The sequence below is a fragment of the Stegodyphus dumicola genome, chromosome 9 (assembly GCF_044657685.1).
Source record: "Stegodyphus dumicola isolate Sdum_Otavi_A_Nest chromosome 9, ASM4465768v1".
In the NCBI taxonomy this organism is placed as follows: Eukaryota; Metazoa; Arthropoda; class Arachnida; order Araneae; family Eresidae; genus Stegodyphus; species Stegodyphus dumicola.
Window position 1 is genome coordinate 178,893,831 of NC_140776.1, and position 19,558 is coordinate 178,913,388.

Below are 19,558 nucleotides of genomic sequence, written 5' to 3' on the forward strand. Positions count from 1 at the left end.
AGAAATTTTATTCTGAAGTTAAATCTCAAAGCAGAATCGACGGATATTTTGTTACACGATTGATTTTTATTTTCTTAAAAGAATTATTCATAAGTTATTATTATTTATATTATTATTTATACTGCTTGTTAACAGCAAAGTAAGAGCCATTATATTTTTCTTTATTCCTCGTTTAAAATAATAGCAAACTTTAAAATTTTTACTTCCTTGGACTATAAGATATTTTCTCCCTCCTTCCTTTTAATGGAAGAAATTTTATTCTGAAGTTAAATCTCAAGGCAAAATCGACGGACATTTTGTTACACGATTGGATTTTATTTTCTTAAAAAAACTAAGTTATTATTATTTATATTATTATATATACTGCTTGTTAACAGGAAGGGAAGAGCCATTATATTTTTTTATTCCTCGTTTCAAATAATAGCAAACTTTAAAATTTTTACTTCCTTGGACTATAAGGTATTTTCTCCCTCCTTCCTTTTAATGGAAGAAATTTTACTCTGAAGTTAAATCTCAAGGCAAAATCGACGGACATTTTGTTACACGATGGGATTTTATTTTCTTAAAAAACTAAGTTATTATTATTTATATTATTATTTATACTGCTTGTTAACAGCAAGGGAAGAGAAATTATATTTTTTTATTCCTCGTTTAAAATAATAGCAAACTTTAAAATTTTTACTTCCTTGGACTATAAGGTATTTTCTCCCTCCTTCCTTTTAATGGAAGAAATTTTATTCTGAAGTTAAATCTCAAGGCAAAATCGACGGACATTTTGTTACACGATTGGATTTTATTTTCTTAAAGAAACTAAGTTATTATTATTTATATTATTATTTATACTGCTTGTTAACAGCAAGGGAAGAGCCATTATATTTTTTTTATTCCTCGTTTAAAATAATAGCAAACTTTAAAATTTTTATTTCCTTGGACTATAAGGTATTATCTCCCTCCTTCCTTTTAATGGAAGAAATTTTATTCTGAAGTTAAATCTCAAGGCAAAATCGACGGACATTTTGTTACACGATGGGATTTTATTTTCTTAAAAAACTAAGTTATTATTATTTATATTATTATTTATACTGCTTATTAACAGCAAGGGAAGAGCCATTATATATTTTTATTCCTCGTTTAAAATAATAGCAAACTTTAAAATTTTTACTTCCTTGGACTATGAGGCATTTTCTCCCTCCTTCCTTTTAATGGAAGAATTTTTATTCTGAAGTTAAATCTCAAGGCAAAATCGACGGACATTTTGTTACACGATTGGATTTTATTTTCTTAAAAAAACTAAGTTATTATTATTTATATTATTATATATACTGCTTGTTAACAGGAAGGGAAGAGCCATTATATTTTTTTATTCCTCGTTTCAAATAATAGCAAACTTTAAAATTTTTACTTCCTTGGACTATAAGATATTTTCTCCCTCCTTCCTTTTAATGGAAGAAATTTTATTCTGAAGTTAAATCTCAAGGCAAAATCGACGGACATTTTGTTACACGATTGGATTTTATTTTCTTAAAAAAACTAAGTTATTATTATTTATATTATTATATATACTGCTTGTTAACAGGAAGGGAAGAGCCATTATATTTTTTTATTCCTCGTTTCAAATAATAGCAAACTTTAAAATTTTTACTTCCTTGGACTATAAGGTATTTCTCCCTTTTTCGTTTTAATGGAAGAAATTTTATTCTGAAGTTAAATCTCAAAGCAGAATCGACGGATATTTTGTTACACGATTGATTTTTATTTTCTTAAAAGAATTATTCATAAGTTATTATTATTTATATTATTATTTATACTGCTTGTTAACAGCAAAGTAAGAGCCATTATATTTTTCTTTATTCCTCGTTTAAAATAATAGCAAACTTTAAAATTTTTACTTCCTTGGACTATAAGATATTTTCTCCCTCCTTCCTTTTAATGGAAGAAATTTTATTCTGAAGTTAAATCTCAAGGCAAAATCGACGGACATTTTGTTACACGATTGGATTTTATTTTCTTAAAAAAACTAAGTTATTATTATTTATATTATTATATATACTGCTTGTTAACAGGAAGGGAAGAGCCATTATATTTTTTTATTCCTCGTTTCAAATAATAGCAAACTTTAAAATTTTTACTTCCTTGGACTATAAGGTATTTTCTCCCTCCTTCCTTTTAATGGAAGAAATTTTACTCTGAAGTTAAATCTCAAGGCAAAATCGACGGACATTTTGTTACACGATGGGATTTTATTTTCTTAAAAAACTAAGTTATTATTATTTATATTATTATTTATACTGCTTGTTAACAGCAAGGGAAGAGAAATTATATTTTTTTATTCCTCGTTTAAAATAATAGCAAACTTTAAAATTTTTACTTCCTTGGACTATAAGGTATTTTCTCCCTCCTTCCTTTTAATGGAAGAAATTTTATTCTGAAGTTAAATCTCAAGGCAAAATCGACGGACATTTTGTTACACGATTGGATTTTATTTTCTTAAAGAAACTAAGTTATTATTATTTATATTATTATTTATACTGCTTGTTAACAGCAAGGGAAGAGCCATTATATTTTTTTTATTCCTCGTTTAAAATAATAGCAAACTTTAAAATTTTTATTTCCTTGGACTATAAGGTATTATCTCCCTCCTTCCTTTTAATGGAAGAAATTTTATTCTGAAGTTAAATCTCAAGGCAAAATCGACGGACATTTTGTTACACGATGGGATTTTATTTTCTTAAAAAACTAAGTTATTATTATTTATATTATTATTTATACTGCTTATTAACAGCAAGGGAAGAGCCATTATATATTTTTATTCCTCGTTTAAAATAATAGCAAACTTTAAAATTTTTACTTCCTTGGACTATGAGGCATTTTCTCCCTCCTTCCTTTTAATGGAAGAATTTTTATTCTGAAGTTAAATCTCAAGGCAAAATCGACGGACATTTTGTTACACGATGGGATTTTATTTTCTTAAAAAACTAAGTTATTATTATTTATATTATTATTTATACTGTTTGTTAACAGCAAGGGAAGAGCCATTATATTTTTTTATTCCTCGTTTAAAATAATAGCAAACTTTAAAATTTTTACTTCCTTGGACTATAAGATATTTTCTCCCTCCTTCCTTTTAATGGAAGAAATTTTATTCTGAAGTTAAATCTCAAGGCAAAATCGACGGACATTTTGTTACACGATTGGATTTTATTTTCTTAAAAAAACTAAGTTATTATTATTTATATTATTATTTATACTGCTTGTTAACAGCAAGGGAAGAGCCATTATATTTTTTTTATTCCTCGTTTCAAATAATAGCAAACTTTAAAATTTTTATTTCCTTGGACTATAAGGTATTTTCTCCCTCCTTCCTTTTAATGGAAGAAATTTTATTCTGAAGTTAAATCTCAAGGCAAAATCGACGGACATTTTGTTACACGATGGGATTTTATTTTCTTAAAAAACTAAGTTATTATTATTTATATTATTATTTATACTGTTTGTTAACAGCAAGGGAAGAGCCATTATATTTTTTTATTCCTCGTTTAAAATAATAGCAAACTTTAAAATTTTTACTTCCTTGGACTATAAGATATTTTCTCCCTCCTTCCTTTTAATGGAAGAAATTTTATTCTGAAGTTAAATCTCAAGGCAAAATCGACGGACATTTTGTTACACGATGGGATTTTATTTTCTTAAAAAACTAAGTTATTATTATTTATATTATTATTTATACTGCTTGTTAACAGCAAGGGAAGAGAAATTATATTTTTTTATTCCTCGTTTAAAATAATAGCAAACTTTAAAATTTTTACTTCCTTGGACTATAAGGTATTTTCTCCCTCCTTCCTTTTAATGGAAGAAATTTTATTCTGAAGTTAAATCTCAAGGCAAAATCGACGGACATTTTGTTACACGATTGGATTTTATTTTCTTAAAAAAACTAAGTTATTATTATTTATATTATTATTTATACTGCTTGTTAACAGCAAGGGAAGAGAAATTATATTTTTTTATTCCTCGTTTAAAATAATAGCAAACTTTAAAATTTTTACTTCCTTGGACTATAAGGTATTTTCTCCCTCCTTCCTTTTAATGGAAGAAATTTTATTCTGAAGTTAAATCTCAAGGCAAAATCGACGGACATTTTGTTACACGATTGGATTTTATTTTCTTAAAAAAACTAAGTTATTATTATTTATACTGTTTGTTAACAGCAAGGGAAGAGCCATTATATTTTTTTATTCCTCGTTTAAAATAATAGCAAACTTTAAGATTTTTACTTCCTTGGACTATAAGATATTTTCTCCCTCCTTCCTTTTAATGGAAGAAATTTTATTCTGAAGTTAAATCTCAAGGCAAAATCGACGGACATTTTGTTTCACGATGGGATTTTATTTTCTTAAAAAACTAAGTTATTATTATTTATATTATTATTTATACTGCTTGTTAACAGCAAGGGAAGAGAAATTATATTTTTTTATTCCTCGTTTAAAATAATAGCAAACTTTAAAATTTTTACTTCCTTGGACTATAAGGTATTTTCTCCCTCCTTCCTTTTAATGGAAGAAATTTTATTCTGAAGTTAAATCTCAAGGCAAAATCGACGGACATTTTGTTACACGATTGGATTTTATTTTCTTAAAAAATCTAAGTTATTATTATTTATATTATTATTTATACTGCTTGTTAACAGCAAGGGAAGAGCCATTATATTTTTTTTTCCTCGTTTAAAATAATAGCAAACTTTAAAATTTTTATTTCCTTGGACTATAAGGTATTTTCTCCCTCCTCCCTTTTAATGGAAGAAATTTTATTCTGAAGTTAAATCTCAAGGCAAAATCGACGGACATTTTGTTACACGATGGGATTTTATTTTCTTAAAAAACTAAGTTATTATTATTTATATTATTATTTATACTGCTTATTAACAGCAAGGGAAGAGCCATTATATATTTTTATTCCTCGTTTAAAATAATAGCAAACTTTAAAATTTTTACTTCCTTGGACTATAAGGCATTTTCTCCCTCCTTCCTTTTAATGGAAGAATTTTTATTCTGAAGTTAAATCTCAAGGCAAAATCGACGGACATTTTGTTACACGATTGGATTTTATTTTCTTAAAAAAACTAAGTTATTATTATTTATATTATTATTTATACTGCTTGTTAACAGCAAGGGAAGAGCCATTATATTTTTTTTATTCCTCGTTTCAAATAATAGCAAACTTTAAAATTTTTACTTCCTTGGACTATAAGGTATTTCTCCCTTTTTCGTTTTAATGGAAGAAATTTTATTTTGAAGTTAAATCTCAAAGCAGAATCGACGGATATTTTGTTACACGATTGATTTTTATTTTCTTAAAAGAATTATTCATAAGTTATTATTATTTATATTATTATTTATACTGCTTGTTAACAGCAAAGTAAGAGCCATTATATTTTTCTTTATTCCTCGTTTAAAATAATAGCAAACTTTAAAATTTTTACTTCCTTGGACTATAAGATATTTTCTCCCTCCTTCCTTTTAATGGAAGAAATTTTATTCTGAAGTTAAATCTCAAGGCAAAATCGACGGACATTTTGTTACACGATTGGATTTTATTTTCTTAAAAAAACTAAGTTATTATTATTTATATTATTATATATACTGCTTGTTAACAGGAAGGGAAGAGCCATTATATTTTTTTATTCCTCGTTTAAAATAATAGCAAACTTTAAAATTTTTACTTCCTTGGACTATAAGGTATTTTCTCCCTCCTTCCTTTTAATGGAAGAAATTTTACTCTGAAGTTAAATCTCAAGGCAAAATCGACGGACATTTTGTTACACGATGGGATTTTATTTTCTTAAAAAACTAAGTTATTATTATTTATATTATTATTTATACTGCTTGTTAACAGCAAGGGAAGAGAAATTATATTTTTTTATTCCTCGTTTAAAATAATAGCAAACTTTAAAATTTTTACTTCCTTGGACTATAAGGTATTTTCTCCCTCCTTCCTTTTAATGGAAGAAATTTTATTCTGAAGTTAAATCTCAAGGCAAAATCGACGGACATTTTGTTACACGATTGGATTTTATTTTCTTAAAGAAACTAAGTTATTATTATTTATATTATTATTTATACTGCTTGTTAACAGCAAGGGAAGAGCCATTATATTTTTTTTATTCCTCGTTTAAAATAATAGCAAACTTTAAAATTTTTATTTCCTTGGACTATAAGGTATTATCTCCCTCCTTCCTTTTAATGGAAGAAATTTTATTCTGAAGTTAAATCTCAAGGCAAAATCGACGGACATTTTGTTACACGATGGGATTTTATTTTCTTAAAAAACTAAGTTATTATTATTTATATTATTATTTATACTGCTTATTAACAGCAAGGGAAGAGCCATTATATATTTTTATTCCTCGTTTAAAATAATAGCAAACTTTAAAATTTTTACTTCCTTGGACTATGAGGCATTTTCTCCCTCCTTCCTTTTAATGGAAGAATTTTTATTCTGAAGTTAAATCTCAAGGCAAAATCGACGGACATTTTGTTACACGATTGGATTTTATTTTCTTAAAAAAACTAAGTTATTATTATTTATATTATTATTTATACTGCTTGTTAACAGCAAGGGAAGAGCCATTATATTTTTTTTATTCCTCGTTTCAAATAATAGCAAACTTTAAAATTTTTTCTTCCTTGGACTATAAGGTATTTCCTCCCTTTTTCGTTTTAATGGAAGAAATTTTATTCTGAAGTTAAATCTCAAAGCAGAATCGACGGATATTTTGTTACACGATTGATTTTTATTTTCTTAAAAGAATTATTCATAAGTTATTATTATTTATATTATTATTTATACTGCTTGTTAACAGCAAAGTAAGAGCCATTATATTTTTCTTTATTCCTCGTTTAAAATAATAGCAAACTTTAAAATTTTTACTTCCTTGGAATAAAGATATTTTCTCCCTCCTTCCTTTTAATGGAAGAAATTTTATTCTGAAGTTAAATCTCAAGGCAAAATCGACGGACATTTTGTTACACGATTGGATTTTATTTTCTTAAAAAAACTAAGTTATTATTATTTATATTATTATTTATACTGCTTGTTAACAGCAAGGGAAGAGCCATTATATTTTTTTTATTCCTCGTTTCAAATAATAGCAAACTTTAAAATTTTTATTTCCTTGGACTATAAGGTATTTTCTCCCTCCTTCCTTTTAATGGAAGAAATTTTATTCTTAAGTTAAATCTCAAGGCAAAATCGACGGACATTTTGTTACACGATTGGATTTTATTTTCTTAAAAAAACTAAGTTATTATTATTTATATTATTATTTATACTGCTTGTTAACAGCAAGGGAAGAGCCATTATATTTTTTTTATTCCTCGTTTAAAATAATAGCAAACTTTAAAATTTTTACTTCCTTGGACTATAAGGTATTTCTCCCTTTTTCGTTTTAATGGAAGAAATTTTATTCTGAAGTTAAATCTCAAAGCAGAATCGACGGATATTTTGTTACACGATTGATTTTTATTTTCTTAAAAGAATTATTCATAAGTTATTATTATTTATATTATTATTTATACTGCTTGTTAACAGCAAAGTAAGAGCCATTATATTTTTCTTTATTCCTCGTTTAAAATAATAGCAAACTTTAAAATTTTTACTTCCTTGGACTATAAGGTATTTTCTCCCTCCTTCCTTTTAATGGAAGAAATTTTACTCTGAAGTTAAATCTCAAGGCAAAATCGACGGACATTTTGTTACACGATGGGATTTTATTTTCTTAAAAAACTAAGTTATTATTATTTATATAATTATTTATACTGCTTGTTAACAGCAAGGGAAGAGAAATTATATTTTTTTATTCCTCGTTTAAAATAATAGCAAACTTTAAAATTTTTACTTCCTTGGACTATAAGGTATTTTCTCCCTCCTTCCTTTTAATGGAAGAAATTTTATTCTGAAGTTAAATCTCAAGGCAAAATCGACGGACATTTTGTACACGATTGGATTTTATTTTCTTAAAGAAACTAAGTTATTATTATTTATATTATTATTTATACTGCTTGTTAACAGCAAGGGAAGAGCCATTATATTTTTTTTATTCCTCGTTTCAAATAATAGCAAACTTTAAAATTTTTATTTCCTTGGACTATAAGGTATTTTCTCCCTCCTTCCTTTTAATGGAAGAAATTTTATTCTGAAGTTAAATCTCAAGGCAAAATCGACGGACATTTTGTTACACGATGGGATTTTATTTTCTTAAAAAACTAAGTTATTATTATTTATATTATTATTTATACTGTTTGTTAACAGCAAGGGAAGAGCCATTATATTTTTTTATTCCTCGTTTAAAATAATAGCAAACTTTAAAATTTTTACTTCCTTGGACTATAAGATATTTTCTCCCTCCTTCCTTTTAATGGAAGAAATATTATTCTGAAGTTAAATCTCAAGGCAAAATCGACGGACATTTTGTTACAACGATTGGATTTTATTTTCTTAAAAAAACTAAGTTATTATTATTTATATTATTATTTATACTGTTTGTTAACAGCAAGGGAAGAGCCATTATATTTTTTATATTCCTCGTTTAAAATAATAGCAAACTTTAAAATTTTTACTTCCTTGGACTATAAGATATTTTCTCCCTCCTTCCTTTTAATGGAAGAAATTTTATTCTGAAGTTAAATCTCAAGGCAAAAACGACGGACATTTTGTTACACGATGGATTTTATTTTCTTAAAAAACTAAGTTATTATTATTTATATTATTATTTATACTGCTTGTTAACAGCAAGGAAGAAGAAATTATATTTTTTTTATTCCTCGTTTAAAATAATAGCAAACTTTAAAATTTTTACTTCCTTGGACTATAAGGTATTTTTTCCCTCCTTCCTTTTAATGGAAGAAATTTTATTCTGAAGTTAAATCTCAAGGCAAAATCGACGGACATTTTGTTACACGATTGGATTTTATTTTCTTAAAAAACTAAGTTATTATTATTTATACTGTTTGTTAACAGCAAGGGAAGAGCCATTATATTTTTTTTATTCCTCGTTTAAAATAATAGCAAACTTTAAGATTTTTACTTCCTTGGACTATAAGATATTTTCTCCCTCCTTCCTTTTAATGGAAGAAATTTTATTCTGAAGTTAAATCTCAAGGCAAAATCGACGGACATTTTGTTACACGATGGGATTTTATTTTCTTAAAAAACTAAGTTATTATTATTTATATTATTATTTATACTGCTTGTTAACAGCAAGGGAAGAGAAATTATATTTTTTTATTCCTCGTTTAAAATAATAGCAAACTTTAAAATTTTTACTTCCTTGGACTATAAGGTATTTTCTCCCTCCTTCCTTTAATGGAAGAAATTTTATTCTGAAGTTAAATCTCAAGGCAAAATCGACGGACATTTTGTTACACGATTGGATTTTATTTTCTTAAAAAAACTAAGTTATTATTATTTATATTATTATTTATACTGCTTGTTAACAGCAAGGGAAGAGCCATTATATTTTTTTTTCCTCGTTTAAAATAATAGCAAACTTTAAAATTTTTATTTCCTTGGACTATAAGGTATTTTCTCCCTCCTCCCTTTTAATGGAAGAAATTTTATTCTGAAGTTAAATCTCAAGGCAAAATCGACGGACATTTTGTTACACGATGGGATTTATTTTCTTAAAAAACTAAGTTATTATTATTTATATTATTATTTATACTGCTTATTAACAGCAAGGGAAGAGCCATTATATATTTTTATTCCTCGTTTAAAATAATAGCAAACTTTAAAATTTTTACTTCCTTGGACTATAAGGCATTTTCTCCCTCCTTCCTTTTTATGGAAGAATTTTTATTCTGAAGTTAAATCTCAAGGCAAAATCGACGGACATTTTGTTACACGATTGGATTTTATTTTCTTAAAAAAAACTAAGTTATTATTATTTATATTATTATTTATACTGCTTGTTAACAGCAAGGGAAGAGCCATTATATTTTTTTTATTCCTCGTTTCAAATAATAGCAAACTTTAAAATTTTTACTTCCTTGGACTATAAGGTATTTCTCCCTTTTTCGTTTTAATGGAAGAAATTTTATTCTGAAGTTAAATCTCAAAGCAGAATCGACGGATATTTTGTTACACGATTGATTTTTATTTTCTTAAAAGAATTATTCATAAGTTATTATTATTTATATTATTATTTATACTGCTTGTTAACAGCAAAGTAAGAGCCATTATATTTTTCTTTATTCCTCGTTTAAAATAATAGCAAACTTTAAAATTTTTACTTCCTTGGACTATAAGATATTTTCTCCCTCCTTCCTTTTAATGGAAGAAATTTTTATTCTGAAGTTAAATCTCAAGGCAAAATCGACGGACATTTTGTTACACGATTGATTTTATTTTCTTAAAAAAACTAAGTTATTATTATTTATATTATTATTTATACTGCTTGTTAACAGCAAGGGAAGAGCCATTATATTTTTTTTATTCCTCGTTTCAAATAATAGCAAACTTTAAAATTTTTATTTCCTTGGACTATAAGGTATTTTCTCCCTCCTTCCTTTTAATGGAAGAAATTTTATTCTGAAGTTAAATCTCAAGGCAAAATCGACGGACATTTTGTTACACGATGGGATTTTATTTTCTTAAAAAACTAAGTTATTATTATTTATATTATTATTTATACTGTTTGTTAACAGCAAGGGTAGAGCCATTATATTTTTTTATTCCTCGTTTAAAATAATAGCAAACTTTAAAATTTTTACTTCCTTGGACTATAAGATATTTTCTCCCTCCTTCCTTTTAATGGAAGAAATTTTATTCTGAAGTTAAATCTCAAGGCAAAATCGACGGACATTTTGTTACACGATGGGATTTTATTTTCTTAAAAAACTAAGTTATTATTATTTATATTATTATTTATACTGCTTGTTAACAGCAAGGGAAGAGAAATTATATTTTTTTATTCCTCGTTTAAAATAATAGCAAACTTTAAAATTTTTACTTCCTTGGACTATAAGGTATTTTCTCCCTCCTTCCTTTTAATGGAAGAAATTTTATTCTGAAGTTAAATCTCAAGGCAAAATCGACGGACATTTTGTTACACGATTGGATTTTATTTTCTTAAAAAAACTAAGTTATTATTATTTATATTATTATTTATACTGCTTGTTAACAGCAAGGGAAGAGAAATTATATTTTTTTATTCCTCGTTTAAAATAATAGCAAACTTTAAAATTTTTACTTCCTTGGACTATAAGGTATTTTCTCCCTCCTTCCTTTTAATGGAAGAAATTTTATTCTGAAGTTAAATCTCAAGGCAAAATCGACGGACATTTTGTTACACGATGGGATTTTATTTTCTTAAAAAACTAAGTTATTATTATTTATATTATTATTTATACTGTTTGTTAACAGCAAGGGAAGAGCCATTATATTTTTTTATTCCTCGTTTAAAATAATAGCAAACTTTAAAATTTTTACTTCCTTGGACTATAAGATATTTTCTCCCTCCTTCCTTTTAATGGAAGAAATTTTATTCTGAAGTTAAATCTCAAGGCAAAATCGACGGACATTTTGTTACACGATTGGATTTTATTTTCTTAAAAAAACTAAGTTATTATTATTTATATTATTATTTATACTGTTTGTTAACAGCAAGGGAAGAGCCATTATATTTTTTATATTCCTCGTTTAAAATAATAGCAAACTTTAAAATTTTTACTTCCTTGGACTATAAGATATTTTCTCCCTCCTTCCTTTTAATGGAAGAAATTTTATTCTGAAGTTAAATCTCAAGGCAAAAACGACGGACATTTTGTTACACGATGGGATTTTATTTTCTTAAAAAACTAAGTTATTATTATTTATATTATTATTTATACTGCTTGTTAACAGCAAGGGAAGAGAAATTATATTTTTTTATTCCTCGTTTAAAATAATAGCAAACTTTAAAATTTTTACTTCCTTGGACTATAAGGTATTTTTTCCCTCCTTCCTTTTAATGGAAGAAATTTTATTCTGAAGTTAAATCTCAAGGCAAAATCGACGGACATTTTGTTACACGATTGGATTTTATTTTCTTAAAAAAACTAAGTTATTATTATTTATACTGTTTGTTAACAGCAAGGGAAGAGCCATTATATTTTTTTTATTCCTCGTTTAAAATAATAGCAAACTTTAAGATTTTTACTTCCTTGGACTATAAGATATTTTCTCCCTCCTTCCTTTTAATGGAAGAAATTTTATTCTGAAGTTAAATCTCAAGGCAAAATCGACGGACATTTTGTTACACGATGGGATTTTATTTTCTTAAAAAACTAAGTTATTATTATTTATATTATTATTTATACTGCTTGTTAACAGCAAGGGAAGAGAAATTATATTTTTTTATTCCTCGTTTAAAATAATAGCAAACTTTAAAATTTTTACTTCCTTGGACTATAAGGTATTTTCTCCCTCCTTCCTTTTAATGGAAGAAATTTTATTCTGAAGTTAAATCTCAAGGCAAAATCGACGGACATTTTGTTACACGATTGGATTTTATTTTCTTAAAAAAACTAAGTTATTATTATTTATATTATTATTTATACTGCTTGTTAACAGCAAGGGAAGAGCCATTATATTTTTTTTTCCTCGTTTAAAATAATAGCAAACTTTAAAATTTTTATTTCCTTGGACTATAAGGTATTTTCTCCCTCCTCCCTTTTAATGGAAGAAATTTTATTCTGAAGTTAAATCTCAAGGCAAAATCGACGGACATTTTGTTACACGATGGGATTTATTTTCTTAAAAAACTAAGTTATTATTATTTATATTATTATTTATACTGCTTATTAACAGCAAGGGAAGAGCCATTATATATTTTTATTCCTCGTTTAAAATAATAGCAAACTTTAAAATTTTTACTTCCTTGGACTATAAGGCATTTTCTCCCTCCTTCCTTTTTATGGAAGAATTTTTATTCTGAAGTTAAATCTCAAGGCAAAATCGACGGACATTTTGTTACACGATTGGATTTTATTTTCTTAAAAAAAACTAAGTTATTATTATTTATATTATTATTTATACTGCTTGTTAACAGCAAGGGAAGAGCCATTATATTTTTTTTATTCCTCGTTTCAAATAATAGCAAACTTTAAAATTTTTACTTCCTTGGACTATAAGGTATTTCTCCCTTTTTCGTTTTAATGGAAGAAATTTTATTCTGAAGTTAAATCTCAAAGCAGAATCGACGGATATTTTGTTACACGATTGATTTTTATTTTCTTAAAAGAATTATTCATAAGTTATTATTATTTATATTATTATTTATACTGCTTGTTAACAGCAAAGTAAGAGCCATTATATTTTTCTTTATTCCTCGTTTAAAATAATAGCAAACTTTAAAATTTTTACTTCCTTGGACTATAAGATATTTTCTCCCTCCTTCCTTTTAATGGAAGAAATTTTATTCTGAAGTTAAATCTCAAGGCAAAATCGACGGACATTTTGTTACACGATTGGATTTTATTTTCTTAAAAAAACTAAGTTATTATTATTTATATTATTATTTATACTGCTTGTTAACAGCAAGGGAAGAGCCATTATATTTTTTTTATTCCTCGTTTCAAATAATAGCAAACTTTAAAATTTTTATTTCCTTGGACTATAAGGTATTTTCTCCCTCCTTCCTTTTAATGGAAGAAATTTTATTCTGAAGTTAAATCTCAAGGCAAAATCGACGGACATTTTGTTACACGATGGGATTTTATTTTCTTAAAAAACTAAGTTATTATTATTTATATTATTATTTATACTGTTTGTTAACAGCAAGGGTAGAGCCATTATATTTTTTTATTCCTCGTTTAAAATAATAGCAAACTTTAAAATTTTTACTTCCTTGGACTATAAGATATTTTCTCCCTCCTTCCTTTTAATGGAAGAAATTTTATTCTGAAGTTAAATCTCAAGGCAAAATCGACGGACATTTTGTTACACGATGGGATTTTATTTTCTTAAAAAACTAAGTTATTATTATTTATATTATTATTTATACTGCTTGTTAACAGCAAGGGAAGAGAAATTATATTTTTTTATTCCTCGTTTAAAATAATAGCAAACTTTAAAATTTTTACTTCCTTGGACTATAAGGTATTTTCTCCCTCCTTCCTTTTAATGGAAGAAATTTTATTCTGAAGTTAAATCTCAAGGCAAAATCGACGGACATTTTGTTACACGATTGGATTTTATTTTCTTAAAAAAACTAAGTTATTATTATTTATATTATTATTTATACTGCTTGTTAACAGCAAGGGAAGAGAAATTATATTTTTTTATTCCTCGTTTAAAATAATAGCAAACTTTAAAATTTTTACTTCCTTGGACTATAAGGTATTTTCTCCCTCCTTCCTTTTAATGGAAGAAATTTTATTCTGAAGTTAAATCTCAAGGCAAAATCGACGGACATTTTGTTACACGATTGGATTTTATTTTCTTAAAAAAACTAAGTTATTATTATTTATACTGTTTGTTAACAGCAAGGGAAGAGCCATTATATTTTTTTATTCCTCGTTTAAAATAATAGCAAACTTTAAGATTTTTACTTCCTTGGACTATAAGATATTTTCTCCCTCCTTCCTTTTAATGGAAGAAATTTTATTCTGAAGTTAAATCTCAAGGCAAAATCGACGGACATTTTGTTACACGATGGGATTTTATTTTCTTAAAAAACTAAGTTATTATTATTTATATTATTATTTATACTGCTTGTTAACAGCAAGGGAAGAGAAATTATATTTTTTTATTCCTCGTTTAAAATAATAGCAAACTTTAAAATTTTTACTTCCTTGGACTATAAGGTATTTTCTCCCTCCTTCCTTTTAATGGAAGAAATTTTATTCTGAAGTTAAATCTCAAGGCAAAATCGACGGACATTTTGTTACACGATTGGATTTTATTTTCTTAAAAAATCTAAGTTATTATTATTTATATTATTATTTATACTGCTTGTTAACAGCAAGGGAAGAGCCATTATATTTTTTTTCCTCGTTTAAAATAATAGCAAACTTTAAAATTTTTATTTCCTTGGACTATAAGGTATTTTCTCCCTCCTCCCTTTTAATGGAAGAAATTTTATTCTGAAGTTAAATCTCAAGGCAAAATCGACGGACATTTTGTTACACGATGGGATTTTATTTTCTTAAAAAACTAAGTTATTATTATTTATATTATTATTTATACTGCTTATTAACAGCAAGGGAAGAGCCATTATATATTTTTATTCCTCGTTTAAAATAATAGCAAACTTTAAAATTTTTACTTCCTTGGACTATAAGGCATTTTCTCCCTCCTTCCTTTTAATGGAAGAATTTTTATTCTGAAGTTAAATCTCAAGGCAAAATCGACGGACATTTTGTTACACGATTGGATTTTATTTTCTTAAAAAAACTAAGTTATTATTATTTATATTATTATTTATACTGCTTGTTAACAGCAAGGGAAGAGCCATTATATTTTTTTTATTCCTCGTTTCAAATAATAGCAAACTTTAAAATTTTTACTTCCTTGGACTATAAGGTATTTCTCCCTTTTTCGTTTTAATGGAAGAAATTTTATTTTGAAGTTAAATCTCAAAGCAGAATCGACGGATATTTTGTTACACGATTGATTTTTATTTTCTTAAAAGAATTATTCATAAGTTATTATTATTTATATTATTATTTATACTGCTTGTTAACAGCAAAGTAAGAGCCATTATATTTTTCTTTATTCCTCGTTTAAAATAATAGCAAACTTTAAAATTTTTACTTCCTTGGACTATAAGATATTTTCTCCCTCCTTCCTTTTAATGGAAGAAATTTTATTCTGAAGTTAAATCTCAAGGCAAAATCGACGGACATTTTGTTACACGATTGGATTTTATTTTCTTAAAAAAACTAAGTTATTATTATTTATATTATTATATATACTGCTTGTTAACAGGAAGGGAAGAGCCATTATATTTTTTTATTCCTCGTTTAAAATAATAGCAAACTTTAAAATTTTTACTTCCTTGGACTATAAGGTATTTTCTCCCTCCTTCCTTTTAATGGAAGAAATTTTACTCTGAAGTTAAATCTCAAGGCAAAATCGACGGACATTTTGTTACACGATGGGATTTTATTTTCTTAAAAAACTAAGTTATTATTATTTATATTATTATTTATACTGCTTGTTAACAGCAAGGGAAGAGAAATTATATTTTTTTATTCCTCGTTTAAAATAATAGCAAACTTTAAAATTTTTACTTCCTTGGACTATAAGGTATTTTCTCCCTCCTTCCTTTTAATGGCAGAAATTTTATTCTGAAGTTAAATCTCAAGGCAAAATCGACGGACATTTTGTTACACGATTGGATTTTATTTTCTTAAAAAAACTAAGTTATTATTATTTATATTATTATTTATACTGCTTGTTAACAGCAAGGGAAGAGCCATTATATTTTTTTTATTCCTCGTTTCAAATAATAGCAAACTTTAAAATTTTTACTTCCTTGGACTATAAGGTATTTCCTCCCTTTTTCGTTTTAATGGAAGAAATTTTATTCTGAAGTTAAATCTCAAGGCAAAATCGACGGACATTTTGTTACACGATTGGATTTTATTTTCTTAAAAAAACCAAGTTATTATTATTTATATTATTATTTATACTGCTTGTTAACAGCAAGGGAAGAGCCATTACATTTTTTTTATTCCTCGTTTCAAATAATAGCAAACTTTAAAATTTTTATTTCCTTGGACTATAAGGTATTTTCTCCCTCCTTCCTTTTAATGGAAGAAATTTTATTCTTAAGTTAAATCTCAAGGCAAAATCGACGGACATTTTGTTACACGATGGGATTTTATTTTCTTAAAAAACTAAGTTATTATTATTTATATTATTATTTATACTGTTTGTTAACAGCAAGGGAAGAGCCATTATATTTTTTTTATTCCTCGTTTAAAATAATAGCAAACTTTAAAATTTTTACTTCCTTGGACTATAAGATATTTTCTCCCTCCTTCCTTTTAATGGAAGAAATTTTATTCTGAAGTTAAATCTCAAGGCAAAATCGACGGACATTTTGTTACACGATGGGATTTTATTTTCTTAAAAAACTAAGTTATTATTATTTATATTATTATTTATACTGCTTGTTAACAGCAAGGGAAGAGAAATTATATTTTTTTATTCCTCGTTTAAAATAATAGCAAACTTTAAAATTTTTACTTCCTTGGACTATAAGGTATTTTCTCCCTCCTTCCTTTTAATGGAAGAAATTTTATTCTGAAGTTAAATCTCAAGGCAAAATCGACGGACATTTTGTTACACGATTGGATTTTATTTTCTTAAAAAAACTAAGTTATTATTATTTATATTATTATTTATACTGCTTGTTAACAGCAAGGGAAGAGCCATTATATTTTTTTTATTCCTCGTTTAAAATAATAGCAAACTTTAAAATTTTTATTTCCTTGGACTATAAGGTATTTTCTCCCTCCTTCCTTTTAATGGAAGAAATTTTATTCTGAAGTTAAATCTCAAGGCAAAATCGACGGACATTTTGTTACACGATGGGATTTTATTTTCTTAAAAAACTAAGTTATTATTATTTATATTATTATTTATACTGCTTATTAACAGCAAGGGAAGAGCCATTATATATTTTTATTCCTCGTTTAAAATAATAGCAAACTTTAAAATTTTTACTTCCTTGGACTATAAGATATTTTCTCCCTCCTTCCTTTTAATGGAAGAAATTTTATTCTGAAGTTAAATCTCAAGGCAAAATCGACGGACATTTTGTTACACGATTGGATTTTATTTTCTTAAAAAACTAAGTTATTATGATTTATATTATTATATATACTGCTTGTTAACAGGAAGGGAAGAGCCATTATATTTTTTTATTCCTCGTTTAAAATAATAGCAAACTTTAAAATTTTCGCTTCCTTGGACTATAAGGTATTTTCTCCCTCCTTCCTTTTAATGGAAGAAATTTTATTCTGAAGTTAAATCTCAAGGCAAAATCGACGGACATTTTGTTACACGATGGGATTTTATTTTCTTAAAAAACTAAGTTATTATTATTTATATTATTATTTATACTGCTTATTAACAGCAAGGGAAGAGCCATTATATATTTTTATTCCTCGTTTAAAATAATAGCAAACTTTAAAATTTTTACTTCCTTGGACTATAAGGCATTTTCTCCCTCTTTCCTTTTAATGGAAGAATTTTTGTTCTGAAGTTAAATCTCAAGGCAAAATCGACGGACATTTTGTTACACGATTGGATTTTATTTTCTTAAAAAAACTTAGTTATTATTATTTATATTATTATTTATACTGCTTGTTAACAGCAAGGGAAGAGCCATTATATTTTTTTTATTCCTCGTTTCAAATAATAGCAAACTTTAAAATTTTTACTTCCTTGGACTATAAGGTATTTCCTCCCTTTTTCGTTTTAATGGAAGAAATTTTATTCTGAAGTTAAATCTCAAGGCAAAATCGACGGACATTTTGTTACACGATTGGATTTTATTTTCTTAAAAAAACTAAGTTATTATTATTTATATTATTATTTATACTGCTTGTTAACAGCAAGGGAAGAGCCATTATATTTTTTTTATTCCTCGTTTCAAATAATAGCAAACTTTAAAATTTTTATTTCCTTGGACTATAAGGTATTTTCTCCCTCCTTCCTTTTAATGGAAGAAATTTTATTCTTAAGTTAAATCTCAAGGCAAAATCGACGGACATTTTGTTACACGATTGGATTTTATTTTCTTAAAAAAACTAAGTTATTATTATTTATATTATTATTTATACTGCTTGTTAACAGCAAGGGAAGAGCCATTATATTTTTTTTATTCCTCGTTTCAAATAATAGCAAACTTTAAAATTTTTACTTCCTTGGACTATAAGATATTTTCTCCCTCCTTCCTTTTAATGGAAGAAATTTTATTCTGAAGTTAAATCTCAAGGCAAAATCGACGGACATTTTGTTACACGATGGGATTTTATTTTCTTAAAAGAATTATTCATAAGTTATTATTATTTATATTATTATTTATACTGCTTGTTAACAGCAAAGTAAGAGCCATTATATTTTTCTTTATTCCTCGTTTAAAATAATAGCAAACTTTAAAATTTTTACTTCCTTGGACTATAAGATATTTTCTCCCTCCTTCCTTTTAATGGAAGAAATTTTATTCTGAAGTTAAATCTCAAGGCAAAATCGACGGACATTTTGTTACACGATTGGATTTTATTTTCTTAAAAAAACTAAGTTATTATTATTTATATTATTATATATACTGCTTGTTAACAGGAAGGGAAGAGCCATTATATTTTTTTATTCCTCGTTTAAAATAATAGCAAACTTTAAAATTTTTACTTCCTTGGACTATAAGGTATTTTCTCCCTCCTTCCTTTTAATGGAAGAAATTTTACTCTGAAGTTAAATCTCAAGGCAAAATCGACGGACATTTTGTTACACGATGGGATTTTATTTTCTTAAAAAACTAAGTTATTATTATTTATATTATTATTTATAC